This window comes from Hordeum vulgare, chromosome 3H (genome assembly GCF_904849725.1).
Source record: "Hordeum vulgare subsp. vulgare chromosome 3H, MorexV3_pseudomolecules_assembly, whole genome shotgun sequence".
Classification (NCBI taxonomy): domain Eukaryota; kingdom Viridiplantae; phylum Streptophyta; class Magnoliopsida; order Poales; family Poaceae; genus Hordeum; species Hordeum vulgare.
This window is the reverse complement of record NC_058520.1, coordinates 235,868,606-235,878,785: the sequence shown is the minus strand read 5'-3', so window position 1 is coordinate 235,878,785 and position 10,180 is coordinate 235,868,606. Positions and strand designations below refer to the sequence as shown.

The 10,180-nt window shown below is 40.8% G+C and overlaps 2 non-coding genes across 2 annotated transcripts; both read left to right on the top strand.

Moving 5' to 3' along the window:
• The first annotated feature begins 1,574 nt into the window (after positions 1-1,574).
• LOC123445855 lies at positions 1,575-1,720 on the top strand. Its single transcript, XR_006631216.1, has one exon. It is a non-coding gene; the product is annotated as a small nucleolar RNA F1/F2/snoR5a (small nucleolar RNA).
• Positions 1,721-2,038: 318 nt separating this feature from the next.
• LOC123445785 lies at positions 2,039-2,133 on the top strand. Its single transcript, XR_006631159.1, has one exon. It is a non-coding gene; the product is annotated as a small nucleolar RNA Z103 (small nucleolar RNA).
• The last annotated feature ends 8,047 nt before the right edge of the window (positions 2,134-10,180 follow it).

Sequence of the window (10,180 nt, the reverse complement as noted above, 5' to 3'; positions counted from 1 at the left end):
AAAAGGATTTGTTGATCAGTTTTCTGCTGTCCAGATGAATAGTATTGTTCAGTCACCTACACAAATTAACTCTTCCTTTCTGTTGTCCTGCAGTTTTGCTAATGTGTTTTTTACTTTCTGGATTGGCTAGTCCTGACACTAAATTGACATTTATTTTTTGTCTTAGAAGCACCTCATGTGTTTGTGTAGCTGTACAGTCTAGTGTTGTCAGCTCTTCACTTATGTCTTATTGGTAGAGTAGGGCATTTTTACTTATTTGCATGTAATCGAAATCAATAAAGAATGTTGATATTTTTGCTTAACTCTATTTGAAGTTGCGAGTGATTACGACAAAAATGCCATGGGATGTATGAAAAAACAGCTGCTTCTGCAAAATAGAATCATATTATTTAATCTTGTATGTCATTTATTCTTTAGACTACAGTCCATAGCATGTATTGTCAAGTTAGTTTTTCTTAGTTTCATCATAGGCAAAATATACAACGAATTTAGGACTCTAGGTTGCATTTTCCCTTCCTAAGAACTGAGAGTGAACATGCCACAAATATGTGAAATAATTTTATGTTGTGTCTTGGTCTATTTTGACATATTGAGTGTTTCTCTTCATCTATGGCAGAACCAAAAATAAGGAGCCGTCTTCAGTGGACCTTTCACAGAGTAAATCACAGCATCAAGAGGCTTCGCAAGGCACATATTCTGATGATGAGACCATAGGATCTCTGCTTAGGTAAGGTCATTGAGCTTCATATACATAAAAAACTGAGCACTGAATGTTCATGGTGCCAGTTGTTAAAACACATTGATTTATATGCTATGATTTTCTTCCCGCAATACATTTTACTAGGACTAACTACTTTTGTTTTCTCTTATATTGTTTCTATATTATGCACTTATGCCTACTGAAAACTGAAAACAGTCAATAACCAGTGAGACATCATCTCCAATAATAATTACTATAGTACTTGGTGCTGCCTTCTTTTTTGACACGCTATGTTTTCTTCCCTCAACACATTGGAGTGGGATTAATTACTTCTATTTTTAATCAGTAGAGGGAAGAAGAAAAGGTTATCGACATCAGATATTACAGAGAATAAACAAGAACACCTAGATTCCCCGAAGAACATTGCTCTGGGCGTTGGGACTATCGGTTCAAATGTCATGTAAGCTCCTATAAGTTGTATACCTCACATACTCGGAATAGCTTAATATCCGAGGGTGTATGTTTTCTCTTATATTGTTTCCATATTATGCACTTACTCTTAGTGAAAATTGACAATAGTCAATAACCAGTGAGAGTACCTTACTATATCATGTCCAATAAGAATTACTATAGTATTTGATGTTGCCTTCTTTTTTGACACGCTGAGTGTTCCCCTTCATCTTTAGGTATACTCTTCTAAATTTTTATCAGCTTTAAGGTTGAGTACTGGGGTGCGTTTCTTGGTAGCGTAATTCAGCGATGTACATTGCCTAGAGATACTTTGGGTTAAGATTCTAGCACAAACCATTCTTTGAGATGGTTTTTGCGACATATCTTAGCACTGAACTGAATTTTGTTTGGATAGTGGTATTTGGGATGCCATGAGGTATCTGATGCTTGGTCTGCTTTCATGGCCTTGTTTCTCGTTAGATTGGCAGACATCGAGAAGAAAACAGGTTTTTGCGACACTGGCTGCTCTCATAGAAGGAGCTTCCTGTTACTATAACCCCGTTTACACATATCAACTATATTGTTCTTTCTGCAGCTGGTTTCTATGGTTGAGTCATCAGTGATGATCAACACTTATAAGGTGTCTCATGATACAATATATTATTAAAGTGTGCATATTCGGCATCTGAAGTCATGTCTTTGTATCTCTACTTATTCTGAATGTGTAGTAAGCAATACATTCTGTCATGGATGCTGTATAGTTGTCTTGTCTTAAATAAATAGAAACTCCTACACCATTTTTTATTTTCTGTGAGAAGTGATGATATCATATCCATACCACGTTTGTGCACGTACTGTGATGATCAATTGCTTTTTTCCTTGGATTATATGGACCCGAGGATACTTTCCCCAAATTATCGACTATGACTATACAATGCGCAAATGTAATCCCATCAGGATTCCAAGCCAGAAATCTGATCCATCTTTTATGTTTTACTATTATCTTCTAGTTAAAATTTTGAGTGCTAGTCAGGTTTCCTTTATCCAATCTAGCTAAAGAATTACCCCAGTTGACACCACAAATCAACTCAGCATCAAGCTCTATCTAAATCAATAATGCTCTTCGGTAGTCCCTTTTTCATGTTTTCATTTGATTCGATCTAAAACTTCTGAAGGTAATAAATTAGAGTCTCTGGTGCACTTACTGATAGTGTAATTTAGTGATGTATGTTGCCGAAAGGATTTTTTAAGCTAATATTCTTACACCTTGGTTTGCACTTGGTTATCACAGTAAACTGGAGTAGCTTGTTTTGTATTATCTTACATGTCTGCTAATTATTGTGTCATTGACTCCTGGTTGTGTCAGTGCTTAAATTCCTCTAGTAAAGCGAAAATACCATAAAGATATTGAGTTTGCTTGTATGCATTTCCTTTGTTCAGAAGTTCCTGGAACAGTCATAGATAGTTTGAAGTTTAATTTTCAGTTTCTGTGACTTGTTTAGGTTGGACTAATTATACTCCAGAATTTATATCTTAGGATTTTTAACATCATCTTCAGGATGAAAACAAATCTTTTTATTTCCAATATTTTTATATTTGTTTCCTTGTGATTGATTCATGTGCAGTGTAATGTTCTTGTAGGTTGACAAGTTGTCGCATCTCGAGCATGCCTCATAGGAGAGCGGAATGAAGTCCACTGTACTGTTGGGACAGTAGCATATGTGCCATTGTTCTATTGTGTAATTTTGTTCGTTCTTGCTATATTCCAGTGTAAGGAAATGTATTCATGAGATAATTTATTGTGATATGTAAACCTGGGATATGTATTTTGTGATGTTATATCATGGATGATTTTAATTCGACTTGGAGTTTTCTTGATTTGAATATGAAATAGTGTTGGATTTAATACTGGACAAATAATTGGGTTGAAAAGGCCCAACAAATAGAAATGAATCCAAATTCTGGAACAAAAAGTTGCTGAATTCAAAAATGTAGAAGGGCCAAAACTGAAACTGGACCAAATGTATTTGGGCTCAAAAAGGCCAGGACCCAAATTATGATGATTAAATTTTTTTGAAAAAAATACTAGAAGTGGCTGTAATATGCTAAGGCCCTAAAACAAGCCCAATAAGAAAAAGCCCAAAAAATCAAAACCAGCCCATGTGATCAATTGAAATGGGTTGGGCTGATTTCAACCATGACGTTTTGATTTCGTCATAATTTTGCCACGTAGGACTACCACGTAGGACTGAGTTTGATTGCCAACGATGATTTAGGATCGTCGTAAAGGTTACGACAATCCAGGAATCGTCGTAGAAGTTATGATGATTTTAATCAAAACGCCGTTGCTGTTCATTTGTGGCGCTCCGTTTTCGACGCTTGGTTTTTCATCGTGAGATCGTCATAAATTAAAAACTGTGACAATGTAGCGACGAAAAAATAGCGTCGTGTATTAGCATATTCCTTGTAGTGACCCCATCATCTCTCCATTAAGTTCCCTCGTTGCTAGCCTTAAGTTTGCTGCTGTAAACTAAACTACAATCAAAACCAATTCAAACCAGATCCTCAAGAGACCAAACTCCTCAGTCACACCCGAGCAAGTATGCCCCATGCCCTAGACACCTTTGACTGGTCATAAGGGCCACGTAGACACAGGTGGCCGTGATGACCACCTCCCTGGCATGCAGAAACGATGCTCTGCACCTTGGCCTCTTGCTGCAGCTCGGGTCCATCAACAGCCGTGTGTCCCAGCGTGCCAGGGCACTGCCCTTTGACCTCTCACGCACACCCCGACACCTAGAAGCTCTCCCGCCGGTCACGTCCAATTTTTCCTTTGGTTCCCTCCACCCATGGCAGTGGCAGGAGCTCTCCCGCCGGTCACCTCCAAAATCCGAGCATTCCCAAGCCTCTGTCTCCTTCTAAGACCCGCCTAAGCACCACAGCACCCCCGCAAGCATTCCGCCATCCTCATTCCCTCTCTCCCCTGTCGATTAGCCCTACCCATGCTCATCGTCGCCGCCCTCCACCTTCCACCGTAGAGAGTGCTCCTGCAAGTGCCTCAATGTATGCATGTGTGGTGGTGGCGCCCCCGCTGTCTCATGCGCCTTGCAGTGGCGCGAGCTCTCGAGCTGGTGGCTGGTAGTGCCGGCAGGTTCCGGTGAGGCTGCCTCTGCCTTCCCCAGTGGGAGGAAGGACATGAACCCCGTCAGCTGGCGGGTCCGTCGTGTCAGTCGGCTGGTGGGGCAGCCAGGTGGGTAGCGCCACATAAGTGGACGCGCCCTTCGTCACCCTACGCCTCACAGCGCAGAAGGCGCATTTTTGGTGCTGCGCTTTTGGCGTGGTAGTTGTGCAGGCTAAGCTGAGCTACTGGGCTGGCCCAGTAGCTATTCTTCGCCGGTGCGCCATATAGCCCTTTGGGTAGGCCCCTTTCCACCCTTTTTCTTTTTATGAGAAACTTGTAAAATCCATCAAAAATTCATTGGGGCTCCAAATCTAATGATTCAAGTTTCTGCAGGTTTCTAAAATCATGGCCTATCCAGATATGTGCACTGCACGTTTTTCCAAGAATAAATTTTGTAGTATATTATTCAAATTCGAAATCTGGATATTTAAAACCCCACCTTGTGAAATTCCTAGAAAGCCCAAATCAACTCCAAATGGAGTGATTCCAATTTTCACACACATGTTAAATCATTCCCTAATGTCCTAGCCTAGGTCAACATTTTTCTCTACCTTGTTTCTTTTGCATTAAACAAATAGTGCCTATTCCTATTTATTTCATATCGTAAAATCCCTAGAATATTCATACCAACTCAAAATCCATAGAAACAACTTCTTAAATATTTCTAATTCATGCTCTGTTAAATGAGTGCCTCCACTCATTTTTAGAAGAATGTTTTATGTAGATTTCTTAAAGGATCACCTATTCCTCCTTTCGTCCATTCAAAATCCCTAATGGTACAAATCTCCTAGAGCAAGCTTCAGGTATTTTTATTATGACTAGAGAGGTCCAAGAAAAATAAAACTCCTATTTATATAGCACTTCTGTTTGTGCTTGTTATGTGCCTTACTGTGACTTTTTCCGATGATAGTTGACGGAGTAGACGGAGTACTCGGAGTTGGACCGGAAGACCTTGGATACCCAGAGGACTTATGTGAGCAAAGGCAAGCAAACCTTTGACCATGTCTGAGAAAATGTTTTATGCGTGACATGTTGCTTATTTTATTCTGATGCAGATAGTTAAGATTAATCGGTGGACCCCAGCATGGTGTTTCCAATAGCTCCTCTGGAGCACTTGCATTGAGCATGACCCTACCATCTATGAGGGCCACACTAATAAAAAGTTGACAAGTAATAGTAGTGCAACGCATAGGATGAGCATATGCATGATGATGATAACACAATGTTGAAAAGGTTTTATGAAAACCCCTTCGGGTGCCACTAATGCCCGAGGGTGATGGTGTTGAGCTGGATGACCACTTGAGAAAGAAGTGGTGTACCAGAAAAGTTTTGCGTGAGTGGTTTCGGAAATGGGATTAGATTTATGATGTGTCGACCGTCCCAACCTTACATGTGCGACCACGATACCCCTTTATGGGACGGGGCTTTGTTGATTAGTTTGTCGGTGCTAGCAAAGAGGCCACATTACTAGTGGCGGGAGTGATATGTGGTCACTCTCGTGATGGAGTCGTACCAGGTAGGTCGATTATGCCATTTTTACGTGTTCCGGGCACACCGTTGGTCCCTGCATGGATGATACAGTCTAGAGTTGGCGCTCGTAAGACGTACATCATGTGGGCTGGGTACCAATCGAGCGGACTCTTTGTCTAGTGTCGTGAGGGGAAGTGAAATGATCGGGTACTTACCTTGGGTATGTTATATAGCGAGTTGTGGATGACAGGGAATTTTCCCGGATCTCGTGGATATAGCGTACAACCTCTCCAGAGTGTAAAACTATTCGAATAGCTATCTCCACGGTCAAGGATAGTTGGGTAGTCCTGCTTAAACTACATCCAGTCGTTTCCGCGTAAACCAAGTGTGTGTGTGTGTGTGTGTGTGTGGTTGAAGAAAGTTGATATTTTCAAGTTCAATGACTTGGCATATAGGGTAAACCTGAGGTGTTCAGCCCTCAGCAGATATGTTGATATTTGTAACTTGTTCTTATGATTACCATCTACCTTATGATGCATGATTATATCTACACTTGACCATGTTACTGCAATTAAAGAAAAACATGTTGTCTGCAAAGGCGGCATTCTTATGCTAGTTCATGTTCCTTTATTACCTTGTTCCACATCATGGGTTGTTAGTGAGTACATTCAAAGTACTCATTGGCTTGCCACTGGTTATTTCATTGACCAGGTATGAGAGAACAGGAAGTGTTGAAGAGTAACTTGGTGACGTTCCTGCGAGCTAGGACGCTTCCCACTTAGAATGCTTGTAGGTTAAGGCGGATGGCATGGGTTCACGCTTTCAACCAATATTTCTGCTATTGGTCCAGTTTTGTGTGTTGGCCTTCAAGGCCCTATATATGTAAGACTTGACCGCAATGGTCATTAGTTGTATTAGACAGTATGTATGGATTTAAGACTCTTGTTATTCAGTTTCTGTGTGTTTGGTGAGCGTTGATCTGTGAGATCACTAAGCACGTACATTCGGCAATCTCAACTCGTAAGCCGGGGTCCCCACAGGCTAGTCTTGTGTGGACAGAAGCCGTGGTGGAATAGACAAGGCCGCTTCTTCATGGACCCCTTGTGGTTGGAGCCCTCCATGGACTCTCACATCTGTTACCCTCCATGGGTTGAAGTCTCCACTAACATGGACGTGCGATAGTGCCACCTATCGGAACAATGCCAAAACTTGCCATGTCAACCTCATGCGTTTGACCTTCCTACCCTTCCATACTTTACACATGCATGTTTTACTTTTTTCTGCTATATTCTCTTAGATGTGCTTGTGTAGGGTGCACTTGACTAGTCATAATTGCTAAAACTGACCCACACTAAAAATTGGGAAAAGGCTATGTTTTTATCTTGTCAAGTAGTCTAATCACCCCCCCCCTCTAGACATACTTGTGATCTTGCAAGTGGTATGAGATCTTTGGTCTCCATTGCATTGGTTTCACAACCTAGGAGAATATGCCATCTAGTGAGGGAAGTTATCACCATAGAGGTCCATATTTTGATGGCACTCATTTTGCTAGTTGGAAGCATAAGATGAAAATGCATCTTCTTGGTTATAATCCTGCCGTATGGGGCATTGTTCGTGTTGGTGTGCAATGTGATTTCTTCGGAGAAGGGCGAGGACCGAATCGTGATGCGATATTTGAAGAATTGAGGATGTTGTAATTCAGTGCACAAGCATGCAACATCATATTCAATTGCCTATGCCCCGAAGAATTCAACAAAATTAGTCGTCTTGAGAATGCAAAGGAAATTTGGGATACTTTGATTGATATGCACGAAGGTACCGATTGTGTGAGAGAATCTAAGTTGGGTGTGCTTCAAAGTCAGCTTGACAAGTTCAAGATGAAGGATGGTGAAGGAGTCGCTGAAATGTACTCTAGGCTAGCTCTCATCGAAAATGGGATTGTCGGCTTAGGAAGCGAAGAGATGACTGACAAATTCATCATCAAGAAGATACTTAGAGCTTTGGATGGAAGATACGACACCATGTGCACATTACTCCAAATGATGCCCAACTACAAAGATCTCAAGCCTACTAAAGTTATTGGAAGGATTGTTGCTCATGAAATGCCTCTCAATGAAAAAGATGAGTTGCACAACAAGTCAAGTTGTGCTTACAAAGCTATAGTCAATGCTCCCGCTACTTCAGGTGACAACGTTGTTACGAATGAAGAGATAAGCCTCATGGGCAGAGAATTCAACAAGTTCTGCAAGAGTAGAGGCAAAGAAAGAAGCTCAAGCTCAAGACATGATGAGAAGCATTCCTCCAGTCATGACCAAAACATCTACAACTATAGGAAGCCCAAACACTACTCCAATGAGTGCTCGTCTCCCTACCAACAAAGAGAAGAGTCACCTCGAAGACGAATTTCAAGAGATGAGTCACCTTGCATAGAGAGAAGGAGTATAGAAGATCATTATGAACGAAGACATTCCCAGACAGGCAAGGAATCGGAGAAGAAGGACGAATACACCAAGAGAAGCTCTAGAATAAGACATCAAGCTCATGTTGGTGAATGGGTTTCTGGCTCCGAGTCTGACAACCAATCTGAGAGAAGATATCACACCAACTCCGACTATAGTCAAGATGAAGGTGTGGCCTGCACTGCACTTGTTTCCTCCAACTCCTATGACCTATTTGATTCACCAAATGAAGGCATTGGAATCTTCTTCATGGCAAAAGGCCCCAAGGTATCACACCCCGAGTATTTTTACTTTGATAGTGATGAGGATGACTTGTTAGGAGAAGATGACTTGCTTCTTGATAAGACTAGTGGTAATGTTGAAAATGAACTTGCTAACTGTCATACTAGTCAAGAGAAATCGAATGATGATAATAAGAGAGAAATTGAATGACTAACTATAGAATTAAACACTCTGAAGTTAGATCATGAAACTACTCTAGAAGATCAAAGAGAGTTTGCGAGGACTCATGAGAAGCTACGCTTCAAGAACCTAAATTTAGAGCAAGAGCATAGGTTCCTAAAAGCAGTCAATGATGATCTTCGAAAGAAGAGTTCCTCTTATTTATTCAAATTATTACTCTTGTCTACTTTTGTTCCACAAGTTAAACCTAAGAACACTAAGAACAAAGGCAATAAATTTTCTTCTTCTAGTAACAACAACGCTAAAGTTAAATCAAATGATGTTGTTGCTAGTAGCTCTCTTGATTCCACTAATGATTCTCTTAGCCTAGTTACACTTGAGCAAGAAAATTAGTTATTGAAAGGGATTATAGAGAGATGTGTCTTCAAGAGTCTTGCCGAAAGTAAGCAATTTGAGGAAATTGTGCGCAAGGGAGGAGAACATTGGAAGAAGTAAGGTGTTGGATACTTCAACGTCAACAGGGATGTTTGGGAAGAAGGTCCATGTCCCATTCCCATGTTTGTTCGTCAAGAGGAGAAGTATGATACTACTCCTCCCAAGGGAAAAAGCTCACAAGATGGACTGCTACCACAAGATCACAAGGCCAAGGGAAAGCATCAAGAGGACATTGATTCATTTGAAGAAGAGCCCCAATCCAATGTTGAGTGTGTTCCCAAGGACATTTCTAGTATTACCTCATCTAGTGCTACCACAACTCCAAGGATTCCCATCAAAGTGATGAGGGCCCCCAAGAGGAAGAACTAGGAATTCCTTGAGGGGTGACTCCGCCAATGAAAATCACATTTATTCATTTTGGCAAGAACTATATGCAATAAACCTCAACCATATGCATTATTTCAAGGAGTCACACATTCCCTCAAAGGTAAGCAAGGGACAAGGTAATCAATCTATCTTTGGACATCATCCAACATGTGTTTCGCTCCATGTCCATAGATATCGTTGTGTTTGTTCCTTTTTGCTTTGGGACTAACCCATGTATGTGAGAAGAATACGAAACAACAAGGATTTGTCCCAACTCAAGATGATCTTCATCAACATTGAGGATCCACCACTACTTCACCTACTTGAAGTCTTGTACGACAAAACCCAAGGTTAGTTTGTCCCTCTTAGGGGGGATGTCATATCAATGGGGAGATTTACTCTAAATCTTAAGTATAAGCATCTTCTAAAGATATGAACACACTAATGTTTTATGTAAAAGTGGTAACCCCACTTGTGCATAAACAATGAGTATGACCTATGATCAATATTCTTGCTTGACTCCTAAGTCAACATACTCATATATAGAAGACTCCGTCATATCCCAAGTTCTTGATAGATGCTAGGATTTTGTGCATCTTCATCATGATTATATTTGACAGCGTATTGTGTGAGCATGTTGGTATGCATATCCTTTCTCATTCGAGGATATCCAAATGTTCCTATTTGGATTTTGATTTATTTTTTGCCATTTCGGTA